Raw genomic sequence first — 18,366 nt, forward strand, 5'->3', positions numbered from 1 at the left:
TTGCGCGCACTCAACCGTTCACCAACCGGCAAGCGCTTATTAATTTTAAAATACTACTTACAAACGAGACTTAATAGTATACGAAATGCCTTTTATTATTTAAAGACGCTGTTGAACCAGACACTGTGGTAATGTGGATCTCAACAGGCTGGTCACTAACGCGGATTTGACTGGTAAAATAATCTCATCACGACTGTATTCGCGAAAGCGTGTCTATTAAGGAGTTTTCTCGGCGGAACAGAGCAGTCTCAGAACAGTCCCCAAGTAGTACCCAGTGGCTATTTAGGTAAAAACGATTGGCATGGCTGAAATCGAAATCACGTTGGGCGGAAATGGAAAACCACTGGCAACGCCTAGCACAGATATGGAACCAGGGGTATCGGATTTACATGCAGAGCAGTTTAAAACAAGTAATTAAAGACATGAACACATTTTGTTCAGAAATAACTAAGCACCAGTAAGAAGCCTTTTAGTGAAACTTACATTAAGGACAAGTAGCCATAATTTGATTTTTAAGTGGCGGTTACATTTTGGATGTTCGAGTGGCACCATTTTCTTTTTTAACTCATAAGACATCATAATAAGATTGCTGATGAACCCCTCTGGATATGACAATCCGTTCAAGATGATTAATGATATAAAAATTCAAGATGGCTGGTTTCTGGCCATAATGGATGTTGGATCGGCAACAGTTTAATTAGGTCTAACTAAACATAATAAGACCTCTCAATACTGATACAATCAGCCATTCAGGATGAGTACCTACAATAAGTCATACAGAAAACTGTTTTGGTCGCCATATTGGACGTCCTAGCTTCACTATTTTATTTAGGACTAACTATATATCATAAGGCGTTTTCTGGTGAAAACCACATACCGATATGACTTTACGTTTAGGAGGTGTAGCAATATGAATATTTTCAAGATGGCAGTTATGGCAGTCATTTTAAATATTCAAACAGGACTGTTTTCATATTGAACCAATTAGTCCTTGGGTTGAATATGTGTGTGTGCGTGTGTGTTTGTGCCTATATGTGTGTGTGCGTGTGCAAAACTTGTTGGCAATGATCCAGGTAGTTTAGCGATAACAAACGTGTTCTAACAAACGGAAGGACGACGGACGAATCACATCATGCCATTCTGCACGCGTATCACAACGTTGCCAAGTCAAAATGATCTATGAATCTTGTAACAATCAATGCTGATTACACTGTCACAGTTACATCTATATCAATTCTTATGTCATAATTTGTACTATATAAACACACTGACTGAGATAACCGCTCCGGTGGCCTAGTGGTTAGAGCGTCCGCCTCGGATGCGGGAGGTCGTGGGTTCCATCCCCGGCCGAGTCATACCAAAGACTTACAAAAATGGTACTAACAGCTGCCTCGCTTGGCGTTCAGCATTTAGAGGTTAGTGTTAGGACTGGTCAGCCCGGTGTCAGGATAATGTGACTGGGTGGGACATCATGCTACATGTCTGCAGCATGATGCCCCAGTGCTAGACATCACTATAAACTGCCACACTGCAGACATCGTAGCAATATGACTGAAAAATTGTTAAAGCTACGTTAAAAATCCAAATCACACACACACACACACACACACACACACACACACTGACTGAGTGGTTAATAAGTTACTTCATAATGAAACGTTTACCCTTCAGGTTGCCTACATAATACTGAATTTACAAACAATTACACATTGTCTCAATCCAATAGGTATGAGTGCTAGTACATATTAATCAATTAGAAAGCAGACACATACACACAAACAAACACACATGTATCTATCTATCTATCTATCTATCTATCTACCTACCTACCTAAATATCTATCTATCTATCTATCTATCTATCTATCTATCTATCTGACATTGCAGCAGAATCATATTCACTAGGTCCCAGTCTACTTTCGGATTAGGCATTACAATGCACAACGTTTGTTTGCATGTTCTCGATGAATTACTTTGTACGCTTTCAGCGTAGATATCAAGATCACTGCTCCGTATAGTTAGTGGCGCATTGGTTTTAAGTTACAAAAGCCATGCAATGTCATTAAAGAGTATTTATCATGTATTACACCAGGCGTAGGCTGTTGCATACGAGATAACAAATAACATAAAATTAATCTAGTAACTAATTGAAATTAGCTCTCTCCTATCAGCCATTGATTTATTTGCTGGACCGCTTTCAATCCTACCGGATAAAAATAGTCTCATAATCCTACAAGAGAATATAGTATGAGAATCAGTCAGCAAACCGGAATATTTTATTATTCACGAATTTTATAGCTTACATGTCATTGCCACGATTCGATAGCAGAACACTACTCCCTTTACAAATAATGATAACAACAAATTTAAATTAATGTTTGTCTTTTGGTGATCAAAGTGGACAGAGTGTTACTATATCTGATTAGAAATCTAGGTATTATTGTTTTAAATCTGGCGATCTACATATGCCAATGTGGACCATGCAAGTTTTTACTGACAATTGTCTTTTTAAAACAAAGCATATTAAAAATCCGATTTTACAATTGTATCTGACGTTTTTTAATCAAATCGGATAAAGATGAAAATTAATTTATATAATACGATGCTGAATGTAAAAACGAAAAGTCAAAAGAATGTAAAGTATTTCACAACAGTTTAGTGGATGGCTATAGGCTGGATATTGACGTCACCACAGCAACATCTCTCTTCATGAAAGATGGAATAAATTGAAATGCATGATGTTGTCATGAAATTCTTACAGTCAGCAAGCTTTGGTAAAGAAGAAGACACAGCTTTGACCAGCTGTATCTTTTCGCATTGCATATAAGAGTTAAGGGAACCTACAACAAAAATAGGTATTTGTTACAAAATGTAACAAATACAGATTTCAGTCCCATTAATATGTAGATCTTAGAATCACAAGAACTGTACGCGAGAGGCCATAACTAAAGTTGGTCAGCTTTTCATTTGACTATTAAGAAGTAAGGTTGATTCCAGATATTTAAATATAAACTTATATAATGCATTTAATTTCCATGAGTTAGAATGTTTTTACAACATGACTATTGGGGTACTTGCTCACACCAGACACTTGGTAAGGTGAACGCACTCGCATACTGATCATCTACCTTATACTGTGAATACCTGACACCGATTTCAGTGAATACCTGACACCGATTTCAGTGAATGCGTGAATAAAAGTAAAGGACATTATTGACTGAATTAGAATTTTCACTACTCTGATAACATACTTTTCACCGTGTTATCCTTCCTAAAACGTTCAAATATATCATTCTTTTTATCAATCACACAATTTAAAATATTAAGTTATATATCGAACTTTCGCCAATTAAATAAACCAGCCATGATATAAGAAATATCCGGCGAACTTGTTCAAAAAATGTCAGAGATGTCGTAAAGCCTCCGTTAATAATACTAATGAAAATGGTATGCATAATGTAAGGTCTGTGGCTCATATGCAATCCATGTTATAAATTGCATAGCACACGGATGACTTAGTCTGTGGTTTATGTGCAATCCATGTTATGAATTGTATAGCACAAGGATGACTTAGTCTGTGGTTCATATGCAACCAATGTTATGAAATGTATAGCACAAGCATGACTTAGTCTGTAGTTCATGTGCAATCCATGTTATGAATTGTATAGCACAAGGATGACTTAGTCTGTGGTTCATATGCAATCCATGTTATAAATTGTATGGCACAAGGATGACTTAGTCTGTGGTTCATATGCAACCCATGTTATGAATTGTATAGAACAAGGATGACTTAGTCTGTGGTTCATATGCAACCAATGTTATGAAATGTATAGCACAAGGATGACTTAGTCTGTAGTTCATGTGCAATCCATGTTATGAATTGTATAGCACTAGGATGACTTAGTCTGTGGTTCATATGCAACTTGTATAGCACAAGGATGACTTAGTCTGTGGTTCATATGCAACCCATGTTATGAATTGTATCGCACAAGGATGACTTAGTCTGTGGTTCATATGCAATCCATGTTATAAATTGTATGGCACAAGGATGACTTAGTCTGTGGTTCATATGCAACCCATGTTATGAATTGTATAGCACAAGGATGACTTAGTCTGTGGTTCATATGCAAACCATGTTATGAATTGTATAGCACAAGGATGACTTAGTCTGTGGTTCATATGCAAACCATGTTATGAATTGTATAGCACAAGGATGACTTAGTCTGTGGTTCATATGCAATCCATGTTATAAATTGTATGGCACAAGGATGACTTAGTCTGTGGTTCTTATGCAACCCATGTTATGAATTGTATAGCACAAGGATGACTTAGTCTGTGGTTCATGTGCAATCGATGTTATGAATTGTATAGCACAAGGGCGACTTAGTCTGTAGTTCATGTGCAATCCATATTATGAATTGTATAGCCAAGGATGACTTAGTCTGTAGTTCATGTGTAATCCATGTCATGAATTGTATAGCACGAGGATGACTTAGTCTGTAGTTCATATGCAATCCATGTTATGAATTGTATAGCACAAGGATGACTTAGTCTGTAGTTCATGTGTAATCCATGTTATGAATTGTATAGCACAAGGTCGACTTAGTCTGTAGTTCATGTGTAATCCATGTTATGAATTGTATAGCACAAGGATGACTTAGTATGTAGTTCATGTGTAATCCATGTTATGAATTGTATAGCACAAGGATGACTTAGTCTGTAGTTCATGTGTAATCCATATTATGAATTGTATAGCCAAGGATGACTTAGTCTGTAGTTCATGTGTAATCCATGTTATGAATTGTATAGCACAAGGATGACTTAGTATGTAGTTCATGTGTAATCCATGTTATGAATTGTATAGCACAAGGATGACTTAGTCTGTGATTCATAAGCAATCCATGTTATGAATTGTATAGCACAAGGGCGACTTAGTCTGTAGTTCATGTGCAATCCATATTATGAATTGTATAACACAAGGATGACTTAGTCTGTAGTTCATGTGCAATCCATGTTATGAATTGTATAGCACAAGGATGACTTAGACTGTGATTCATAAGCAATCCATGTTATGAATTGTATAGCACAAGGGCGACTTAGTCTGTAGTTCATGTGCAATCCATATTATGAATTGTATAGCACAAGGATGACTTAGTCTGTGGTTCATGTACAATCCATGTTATGAATTGTATAGCACAAGGATGACTTAGTCTGTAGTTCATGTGCAATCCATATTATGAATTGTATAGCACACGGATGACTTAGTCTGTAGTTCATGTGCAATCCATGCTATGAATTGTATAGCACAAAGATGACTTAGTAACCATCAACCTAATCAGTGCTACTTTATGATGCCTCAGTTATTATTATATTGAAGAACAGAGAGAGAGACGAAGAAGAAGAAGAAAAACAATTTTTAGAAAAACAAATTAATATTGTTCTTATTGCCATTACAGTTTAGATACATGATAAAGGTGAAGTTTCTAGAACTTGGATTTCTTTAGTGGGAGAAATTTTGATATTGAATCCAAATAAAATAGTTATGACCAGAGGAGGTTCATTTTACATTCATAAGGGATGACCTAGATTACGGACTGATTCATAAGGGATGACATAGATTACGGATTCATTCATAAGGGATGACATAGATTACGGATTAATTCATAAGGGATGACAGATTACGGACTGATTCATAAGGGATGACATAGATTACTGATTCATTCATAAGGGATGACATAGATTACGGATTCATTCATAAGGGATGACATAGATTACGGATTCATTAATAAGGGATGACATAGATTACGGATTCATTCATAAGGGATGACATAGATTACGGATTCATTCATAAGGGATGACATAGATTACGGATTGATTCATATGGGATGACATAGATTACGGATTGATTCATAAGGGATGACATAGATTACGGATTGATTCATAAGGAATGACATAGATTACGGATTCATTCATAAGGGACGATATAATTTACGGACTCATTCATAAATGATGATATAGGTTACGGACTCATTCATTTGCTTGTATTGTATAAAGTCTTTCAATTACAATCATGTAAGTATTAGTGGAACATGTAACGCAGCCGATAGGGATTCATTCTTTATTGAAACCTATCAATATTAAAGACTGTATTGCTTGTGATGCCAAACATTATTTTTGTTTTAGTCCAGATGAGTTTGAGAGTAAACGAAGACCCGACTTAGTCTATGGTGTTCATTGTTTCTTAGAAAACCTCCGTTTCAAGCGCATTGATTCTATATTTAGGACGATTAATTTTCTTACAGGTTTCCTTGCAAAATCATCTCACAACTTTTGTTTTGCGGATGTAGCTTGTTCACTGTATCTGCACAATTAGCAGCTATATTCAAAAATGTAATATATGTTATGGGACATAACTATATCACCCTTACATCGCTTTCTTAGCTTTGCAATAATCTGTTTTAAATATATGGAAAATCAGAGGACATAATATAACTTTGCCTGGTTTCTATATTATAAAACAAAATGGTTTGTACGGTGCTGCACAACTTGGACACGTATACACACGGACTATTATACACTGATACTATCACAAATAAGCACTTTCCTCCAACACTACTGAAACATCCAATGAGTTTGTCAATCTTTTAAAAATCAGATCTTAACCTAGAACCAGACTGATAAATTTGTAATGATCTATCAAATCAATGACCTTGGAAAAATTGATAACAAGAGAAATACATGTACCACAAAGACAATTTCAATTGGTATGCACCACAGTTGGAAGAAAAAATAAATATTCAAGGTAGCATAGCCATTTCAGAAACAATACTTCCCTACATGGATTATCTACCTTGTTACTGACAATACTGTTATTCTGTTATCGCAGATATGACAATGAATAATTTGTTTAGCACTCCAGTGAGTGAAACACCTGGATCATACATGTTTAGTCCGCCAATGAGCGAAACACCTCGATCATACTTTGTTTACAAAACCAGTGTGTGAAATATGTTGATAATTACTTGTTTAGCAAACCAAAGAAGGAAACACAACGATAATACCTGTGTTATGGTATCTCCCGTGATACTGAAAATGCTTTCATTCTGTTTAATAAAATAGATGCCAGTGAATAACTTGTTGAGCACACCAGTGAGTTAAACACCTGAATGATACTTGTTTAGCACACCAATGAGTGAAACACATTGATAATTTCTTGTTTTGCACGCCCATGGGTGAAACACCTCGATAACCTGTTTTGCACACCAATGGGTGAAACACCTCGATAACTTGTTTAGCACACGAAAAGGGAAGATAAATGATTATTGCTAGTTTAGCACACCAGTGAATGAAACACCTCGACAATTACTTGTTTAGCACACCAATGAGTAAAGCACCTCGCTAATAATTTGTTTAACATACTAAAGAGTGAAACACCAGCACACCAATGATTGAAACACTTATGTAGTATTAGGGATCATGACTAGGACATTGCTCTGTAATGGACAAATTACAATTTGTCACCATGCACCTGGGGGACTTAGATTCAAAACCAGTATTACAAACTTGTCATTGCAAGTATCCAGTGTTACACAGATTGGTAAATATTGGAGTAATTTCCACAATGGTGTATTTTAATATTTCAACCAACATATCGTCTTCACCGACACCTCGTTCTCCTGATTTCCAAGATCTGTTGTTTGATATACGTTTAGTAACTTCTTCTTCATCAGTGAGTTTTTCAAGGATGTCAGCAGCAACGTAGCCCGAGTGAAGAGAGATTGCATTAATGTCTATTTATATTAGTCTACTAAAGTTACTGGTCCACTGTAATTACATGAAATGTCACATTTACATGTTTTGTTTTGTGTAACATAATTCACCGTTGATCAAAATATTGCTGGATTATTTTATCAGCTTACTTTTGAATTTATTCCTATTTGTTTTACTGTCGTTGTTGCATTTTCACAGACCGCTGCGGTGGCCTAGTGGTTAGAACGTCCACCTCGGATGTGGGAGGTCGCGGGTTCGAACCCGGATCGAGTTATTCCAAAGACTTATAAAAATGGTACTAACACCTGCCTCGCTAGGCGATCAGCATTGAGAGGTTAGAGTTAGGACCGGTCGGCCTGGTGTCAGGATAATGTGACTGGGTGGGACATCATGTTATATGTGTGCGGTATGATGCCCCAGTGTTAGACATCACTATAAACTACCACACTGCAGACATAGCGATATGAATGATTTTTTTAAAAGCTACCTTACAAATCTAAATCACACACACACACACACACACACACACACACACACACATTTTCACAAGATTTTATATTTATGCTGCATAGTTGATACGAATTTGTTTATGTTGTGCTATATTCATGGTCTAGTTTAAAAGTATATATATTCTCCTTAATGACTTTGTCTAATCAGATGGAATTAATTCTAAATAATGCACTTTTTTTCTGCTGAAAACCATAATCAAATAATCAATAAATGCATTCGATACATTTTCAGCTCATCTTTGTGTATTGCTCCTTTGCTGCCCTATGTAGGCGAGTGGTCTCATGCACTCACCTTTACCGATTACTCCCATCTCATATCAGCTGAGTGAGTTCGAGCATTGGGTTTGGTCTACGGTATGAGAGAACCTTGTCAGTAGCTTACTGTGCGTTGGTGGTTCTTTACGGGTTCTTCCTCCATCAGTTGTCCTGAATGTCTTGTATAGCCTATCTTTGTGCTGAAAATGGTGTTAAGCCCCATACAAAAACAACATTAATGCCTCTTCAGTACGATAACTGATTCATAAAGTACTCAGACATATGAATAACTAAAAAAGACAACCAGATTATTAGTAAAAGATTTAGAGATCCTTGCAAGTTATTTAGACAAATCCCTATTTCGCATAGTAATTAATCATTATTTGTATGACTCATTTAATGACAATAAATCGTACTTAGTGAAGGTCATAATATGGTTTTGATGGAATTCAACTTGACTAACGGGAAGAAGGATCTGTATGGGAATCGTAACATGGAACAAACGTATGCATATAATGAAGAGGTTTAGAGAATGATGTAAATGAACGTTTTCTTTGACATTTTACATACCTCATTTGGCTTGGAAGTGAGAGGATGCACTAGGTGGATGTTTGACAGGACTGAATATTTAGCATTTTATCTAGAGAGACATCAATGGATAATAAAAAAAAACAATTCAAATTTGCCTGTAATAAGGTTTGTGTCAACCTAAAAAAATAAAACAAGGACAAAAAAATGTATATTTATTCTGTTAAATCTGAGCTATAGCAAATGATGACTTAGATAAACCATCACTAACAATTGGACTCGATACACTCATTAATTTGACATATGCCTTATGACATGGTGGTGATGACTTAGACAAACCATCACTAACAATTTGACTCGATACACTCATTGATTTGACATATGCCTTATGACACGGTAGTGATGACTTAGATAAACCATCACTAACAATTTGACTCGATACACTCATTGATTTGACATATGCCTTATGACATGATAGTGATGACTTAGACAAACCATCACTAACAATTTGACTCGATACACTCATTGATTTGACATATGCCTTATGACACGGTAGTGATGACTTAGATAAACCATCACTAACAATTTGACTCGATACACTCATTGATTTGACATATGCCTTATGACATGATAGTGATGACTTAGACAAACCATCACTAACAATTTGACTCGATACACTCATTGATTTGACATATGCCTTATGACACGGTAGTGATGACTTAGATAAACCATCACTTACAATTTTACTCGATACACTCATTGATTTGACATATGCCTTATGACACGGTAGTGATGACTTAGATAAACCATCACTTACAATTTGACACGATACACTCATTGATTTGACATATGCCTTATGACATGGTAGTGATGACTTAGACAAACCATCACTTACAATTTGACTCGATACACTCACTGATTTGACATATGCCTTATAACATGGTAGTGATGACTTAGACAAACCATCACTTACAATTTGACTCGATACACTCATTGATTTGACATTTGCCTTATGACATGGTAGTGATGACTTAGATAAACCATCACTAACAATTTGACTCGATACACTCATTGATTTGACATATGCCTTATAACATGGTAGTGATGACTTAGATAAACCATCACTTACAATTTTACTCCATGCACTCACTGATTTGACATATGCCTTATGACATGGTAGTGATGATTTAGACAAACCATCACTAACAATTTGACTCGATACACTCATTGATTTGACATATGCCTTATGACACGGTAGTTATGATTTAGACAAACCATCACTAACAATTTGACTCGATACACTCATTGATTTGACATATGCCTTATGACACGGTAGTGATGATTTAGACAAACCATCAGTAACAATTTGACTCGATACACTCATTGATTTGACATATGCCTTATAACATGGTAGTGATGACTTAGACAAACCATCACTAACAATTTGACTCGATACACTCATTGATTTGACATATGCCTTATAACATGGTAGTGATGACTTAGACAAACCATCACTAACAATTTGACTCGATACACTCATTGATTTGACATATGCCTTATAACATGGTAGTGATGACTTAGACAAACCATCACTAACAATTTGACTCGATACACTCATTGATTTGACATATGCCTTATGACACGGTAGTGATGATTTAGACAAACCATCACTAACAATTTGACTCGATACACTCATTGATTTGACATATGCCTTATAACATGGTAGAGCCTTAAACGAAAAATGAACTCAAATATAACCTTTCTGTAAATGTCTATCACATAGTTGAAAGTAAATACATTAGGGCAGTCAGACATACGGAAGAGAAAATGATAGTCTAATTGACATGTTAATTCCATTTGAAGGGATAAAAAATGATATAAAAAATGATATTATATTGCTAAAAAATTCATACTGTTGATATCGTCTTGATTAAGCAAACATGATGAGAATACACACACATACACATACACACACACGCACATATCTATCTATCTATCTGTCTATCTATCTATCTATCTATCTATATATATATATATATATATATATTTAAAAAAATGGAAATGCATCAGCTGCTAAATTTAGGAATTCGTTTCATTATTTTAATGTCTATTATGTAGTTTATTTCAAATTTGAAAGTCTTGTCTTACTACAAATAATACAAATAGATCACGGACAGTGCAAACAGCTAAGGCGATCCCATCCGGTTTCTGTATGTGTGATTTGGACTGCTAACGTAGCTTTAACAGTTTCCCAATGATAACGCTACGATGTCTGCAGTGTGACAGTTTATAGTGTTGTCTAGTACCGGGGCATCATGGCGCAGACATGTAGCATCATGTCCCATCCAGTAACGTTATCCTGACACCAGATCGACCTGTCCAAGCACTAACCTAATAATCTATTAAATTTAAATGCGAATGAAACCTATATTGTTTAGATCTACTGTCTGCGTATATGGTTTGAAACTGTTTTGCAACTACTTGAGTAGCATAGTTGGACTATTCTACATGGAATTGAAGAAAAGATAAAGTTATGGTAATTATAAACACACGCCATATCTGTTAGAGCAGCAATTTAAAAGACAAAATTAGAGACCACAACACTTAATAGAAAAACACAGAGATCATTGTCATAGGGACTGTAAATTTGATCTCTTTTACCGGACACTTGTCAAACTGATTCATATTATGATGCAACATTATACACAACAACATATTTGCTCTTTACTTGTTTATTTGAAGGTTAGTAAAACTCGTTCATATTAGGTTGCATTTGTTGTTTCAAGTTATGGATCATTTAAACAATGTTAACCATCACTATCATGCCTTGGAGCATCGGCCTGGTTCTTCAAGAACTGAGTCACCTAGCCTTGTTCCTTTATATTTAGTACAGGTTGCCAAGCTTCTTGGTCCTGTTTTATTTCAAGTCTTCAGTATTGTTTGGTAATAGTTCATCATTTTGTGGTGTGTTATTCTTTCTTCAACGGCTACATTAAGATTAAATAGCATGAACAGATTGCTGATTCCTAAAAACTCTAAGCCGTTAGCTATTGCTTGTTCAATCATGACTGCTGTTATAATCACATTTTGCATTTATGAGAAGCAAATTAAGATACTGCTGCTAATGTTGAATTTACGTCCTGCATGAACAAGTCTATGATTGTTTACCTATAATACAAGATGTAAGTCAATATATAAGTACAATAATGTTGTAACTGTAGGTTCACTGTGCAAGTTGACAATAGTTGTTCTTGGTCAAACATCCTTTTGTTCTCGTCAATTTTCTTCTTTAATTCGTCAAGTTCAGCTCGCAATTCAATGCCTTTAAGACTCATTTCCGTACTCTGTTTCTATTCTGAATATTTATGTTGCTGTTTGCTAAGTGTTAACTCTATCAATGCTGCTACTTCACGCAAGATTATTTTTTTATTTACTTCAGTTTTTAAATTCACTAGTAGCTGCTGTAAACAATTTATAAAAGTCAGTTGAACTTTTCCTTAGTCTGTGCCTTTATGCCACTTTGCACCAACCCTGTATTAATCACCATTTCTTCATTAAAGTACTATTTTGCAGCTGTTTTACATTTTTAACCAAGAAGTGTAATGTGCTGTATCTCTGTGTTCTCTGTGAATCTAACATCTTTTATTTTTGAATTTGATTTGAAAGCACGAATCTTAAATAGCTAAATTATTGGTTGTCTTCCTAGATTTGGTAGTGCCTTTGTAAATATTCAGTTTTTTATATCTTCTATTTTTGTTTCGCCGTCTCAGTTAAATCATATTTTTTATTTCTGGTACTATGACTGTTCTGTCCACTTTTTTGTGTTATAAAATGGTTTATTTACGTTCTAATCTCTGGATCATTAGTTTTGACTTGGCTATTCAAGTCTCTCTATATGTTCTCTAAGATAAGAGAGACTGTACAGATGCATATGTCTCCAGGTTATATTTTTTTCTACCTATCATTATTCATAGATTGTGGGTTACAACTGATAATACCTCCCCTTCACTTGTCTCCATTTTGATGCATGGCATTCCCACAATGCGGATATTTGTAAAACGGTAACTAGTGAAATACTATGGTTTAGAACTAATACATTTGTATTACCTCCCCTTAAATTTATGCCCAGTTTTCAGTGTGACATTCCGACAATATGGGTAGTTGTATAACGAGCATACAAAGACACATACATACATACATACATACATACATACATACATACATACGCAGTACTATGTTCCACCTGAGATCCAAAATGGCACTTGAGACCCAAACGGGAAATTAACATGGAAATGACACTTGAGAACTAAACGGGAAATTAACATAAGTGATGTCACGGCACGGGACACTGGGGAATAATGGGAACAGTGTTGCGTGTGGCTGACCTGAAGGTGCAGGAAATTAGTAACAGTGTTCCAGTTGACTTCAATACACGCTACTCTATGTAAGTATGGGAAACTCAATGTGAAATGTTTATGACTTCAAAATAATTTATATGTTTAAATGGATTTATTAGGTCAAAACGGTTTAAGGGGTCGATAAGGGTTTATAGGGTCAAAAAAGAATGGTAATGATAAATGGGTTTATGTTTTTTAGTTGAAAACATGGACAAACAAACACCTATACAGCACAAAGACAAACAAACACCTATACAGCACAAAGACAAACAAAACAAATTGGAGGCTATAGTCAAAGAGTATATATGTTCGAGACAATTAGTGGTCATGCAAAGGGCCGTTCGGGAGGGGGGTTGTTAACCAAGGACAGTTAACAGAGATAGCATCACACTGGTCTTCTCTTCCTTAAATTTCGTGTCAAAGCGGGACCATACATTAAGACTCTCTTCAGACAACCTGAAACATAAATTATTCTCTTCCAAATAGCTGTATCTTCCATCTTCATGATAGCCCATGATGATTCCACATACTAGGGTAGCCCGGGCTAAACAGCATCCCCGAAATTAGACTAGACGACTCAACATTTGTCCTTATCGTGTCATGAGAACATATTAATCCATGAGGCTAACCATTTTTTTATAGCTTAAGGCTCGATCGAAACTGAATGACATGTTTCACTAACCCAAACGGCGCGTTAAAAAATTCAGTCAGAGAGATAGGCCTCTCTTCCAATCAGAAGAGAGTTACGTGTGACGTCACATGCAATATATATCATATGGAGAAAAAGAGACCTTCCCGACAGTAATGTGACCGTAAATGAGTGTTTGTTTGGAAAGTCCTATACTATCTCCAAGATACTATCTCCAAGAAACGCTTCCTAGAGATTGGGTGCGCATTGGAGAAACCAAACACATCTTCGACTAAAGGTATGTACCGAACTGAACTACTGAATTGTTTATTGACACTGGACTAGTGCATAGACTCCATCCTCCCGTCTTTAAATTATAAGACATGAATGACAAAGTGTTTGAAGGAAGTTAATACTCTCCCGAGTTACAATCAAAAGCGAGAGGACGACGTGTACGACATCGAAAGTATTCTCGATCGAAGAACCCGTAAAGTTGGCAAACGCCAAGTCAAAGAAGTGAACGTGCGTTAGGAAGGATATCCCCGAGTTTTGGTTCCTGAATCGACGCTTTGCAAGTCATCGACTATACAAAAAATGACCATCATGCCGTTCAAAAGAGCGACAGCAGCATCGATCACTTCTTTTCAGAGTTCTTCTCTTCAAGATCTACGATATCAACCCCTGTGGGTGTTGTGCGGAGAACGTGTGTCTAAAACGCAAATCGTTTTTATCGGCGAATGCTTGGTGTATTGTGTCGTCTGTTGTCCCATCGCCAATTTTAGTTTTGAAACCCGGAGACAAACGAGTGTGGACCATTTTACTTATTAGTTGCATAGGTTACATTCTACCAAATCCTTCCCTGAAATATTTCAGTTACAGCGGAAGCCTTGCGGCCATCTACATTCATCCTCAGAGCAACAGCACAATACTTAATTTGGAACATTTGGAAACTCCATTGACCTCGGAAAAGAAGCCAAGAGCACCCATCTGGAGAATCCCTGAATACCTTTTGATGGGAGGAGTCCTTAGGTTGAATTTGTTAGGATGAAACTTATCTTCTGCCAACACCCAGTTATCTACCATGAACACCTAATGATCTACCATCCAGGTTCCATATGATCCCTTATATATATATATATATATATATATATATATATATATATATATATATATATATATATATATATATATATAGTTAAAAATATTTACCTCCATTTATAAAAGTCCTACAGTTCACTACGCTCATATTGTAAAGAGAACTACATACCTATTCACACTAGATAGAGTGGAAAAAGAAATTGCATAATTATTTAAATATAAATCCATTATTAGGAAAACGTCTTTAATTCCCCTACCACCCTGCAATCTCTATTGAACAAACACTTCTACCTCCATCAATAATATCCATACATTTCCTTACTCTGCTATTTCGAACAAAACTGCCAGCCCATGCATACATAGTGGAATCTCAAAGAACTTGTATAACAAGCAAATACAATGTAAAATTCTTATAAATGAAAATACTTTCTCCACAATTTCCTTTTAATCCCTATTACACACTTCTATAATGGCGTCCACCATCCTCTGCCCTCTTTCTAAAATAGATCTACCATCCATATAGTTCATGCAGCCAGTATAAAACGATTACATACTGAGAGATAGGATAAAGGGAATTAACATTAGATTACTAATACTGTTACACGCACACGGTATTTACTTGACCGAGCGGTTGTCAAACCCTGGCGCGATTCTCGCTAGAAGTCATAAGTTTCCCCGACTTTCCAAAGACTTCCATACAACCTCAGTTGTAAATCAGAAAGCCCGACGTGTCCATTCTATACCTAAATTTTCCTCTAATTAATGCAAGACCACAGATAAACCAAACTGTCAACTATCTATCAACCGTACATCTGCGTGTTTTGGCTTCATTATGTTTCCGTACCACCAACCGTTCACGGCTTAGAACATATATGAGTACTCCCTAACAATGGGAACTATTTTAACTCCGCCACCTTAGGCCAGTCAGCGTATGCTTTCCAGGCACATTTTGCCGATATAACTGCACCATATTCGCCCGCATGGCGACATAAACGGTCTCTGCCAAGTCCCTTTTTATTTATGCCCTTGTGTAATTTACCTGTTTAATACCGTAAGTGCTGTCCTTGCAGTCACGCTACCAATGTATACCACTAGATTTTAATATGTACTATTTTACGACAGGGACATTCATTCGGTTTTGGTCGGAATTCACTACTAGTGAACCAGGACATCATGGAAACACACTAACACTTCACTCCGTGACGTTTGCTCCTATTAATTAGCTCATTAGTTCGGGCCAGGAATATTTCCATGGCGCCGAATTCCAATAATCAAACAAGTAATCACACAAATCTAAGAATTGCTTAAAACGGGGCACTACAACCACGTGCACATACTCTAAATTTACTACAATACTATTACTTCTACTCATATTAAGATTCCTACCACTACTACTAATAATATTTGTTTATTGTCTATTTGATAATAATAATAATAATAATAATAATAATGGTCTATTGAGTAGGGTACATGTTACGGCTTGATAAATAGACTAGGTGGCAGGCTCATGTTAATTCCCACTCTCATTGCTTTCTGTCTTGTTGTCTCCCTCTGTCTCCCTCGCTCCCTCCTGTCTCTCTCCTTCTTCCCTCTATTTCTGTCTCTCTCTCTCTCTCTCTCTCTCTCTCTCTCTCTCTCTCTCACACGCACACACACACACACACACACACACTGTTCATTCTCTCTCTCAATAGACGAGAATTTTACTATGGCTTTAAGCCTCATGAGGATGGCAGTTTTCTTTTCAACAAAGGAAAGTTGGGGTCATCATAGAAGTGTTTTGTTGAAATTTTCTTTTTCTTTAAATTCACGTTCTTTTATATACTAGCCGGTAGTTTTGTTTATAAAAGGAAAGTAGGAGGATGAAGGTAGAGATATGTAAGGGGCTTACATAAGGCATTTTGTATTGATTCCATAGTGTGTATTGTAATGAAGCTTTGTTTAAAACAGGATAATTGGGCAGGTGTTAGTAATGATGGATGGAGGTAATCTCTCTCTCCCTCTCAGAACTTTAAGATGGATGGTAGGTGTGCTTCACAAGCGGATGATAGTGGAGAGTAGACCAGTACAAAAAAGGACAGATTTATTTTACTACCTACGCGATTTAGGGTAGTTTTGGTAACGTAGTTCCATTGAAAAGGTGTAGCAACATATGAAATTTTTGCGGAGACTTGATATCGTGCCAGAAGGATATTGCATGCATCATTTCAGTTGTATAAAAAACCATGTCCCCCACTCGTGGAAATACCGTTTGCACATACCATACACAGCATCACACGTTGCTAAAAGGGACAAAGATGCGTATATGTATCAGCGCATACTGATTGCAATGGGTGTTATCTATTACAACGAGGGACTGATGTAATACACTCCGTTTCAAATAAAAGTTGTTGTTTTTTTGTGCTACGCTCTTCTGTAACCAATTTTAAACAAAACAACTGTAAACATACATGGAATAAAAAGATAAGGTTCAGATGACTGGTGTCCTATTTATTTGACTCATTCTTGCTGGATGTAATTATTTTGATATTGCTATTGTTGAAACTAGCGTAGAAAAATAAAATAACATATTACCCAACCTTCGTTATATCTCCTTTAATCTATTTGAAGCACTGAATGACCTTTACGTCGAGGTCACTAATCGTTGCGGAATGGAGATTAGCTTATATAAACGTTATTGACAAAGGATACATTGTTTCCTTTTATAAACATTACGATAATGAAAAAATATATATTGTCGAGATCAAGGGATAGACACCAGTGAGAATTGTATGTATATTTATTTATTTATTTGTTTATTTATTTATTTATGTATTTATGTCCTTCATTCAAACGCGTTTAATTGTTTTATATTTGTTATATGCGTATTTGCAACTACAGTTTTAAAAATTCCTTTTACTTACCACTAATGGCAGCAACATGGATACCACGTTATATTTGGGAATAAGAAGTGGTTGGCCTTTTCGTCTTTTTCACACGAAATAAAATATATTTTGTATTAATACATACAATCCATCATCTGATTATTGCTCCCTTCTTGTAGATGCAACTATTGTGACTAAGTACTAATGCAAACAGCAACATGAGCTTTCAGGTTCATTCTCGTTCTCTGATGAAATTGTTCCTTGTGCATTGGTCGCCCTCTCCCACATAACTAGTAGATAGATCCAATGTTGAATACC

General features: G+C 36.0%; 1 protein-coding gene across 2 annotated transcripts in view; it reads right to left on the bottom strand.

Annotated features, from left to right (window-relative positions):
• LOC149779754 (uncharacterized) overlaps positions 1–18,366 on the bottom strand; it is a 114,870-nt gene that overhangs the window by 51,721 nt on the left and 44,783 nt on the right. The gene's annotated exons all lie outside the window — the stretch shown is intronic.

This window comes from Sinohyriopsis cumingii, chromosome 17 (assembly GCF_028554795.1).
Source record: "Sinohyriopsis cumingii isolate HCF-2022 chromosome 17, ASM2855479v2, whole genome shotgun sequence".
Lineage (NCBI taxonomy): Eukaryota > Metazoa > Mollusca > Bivalvia > Unionida > Unionidae > Sinohyriopsis > Sinohyriopsis cumingii.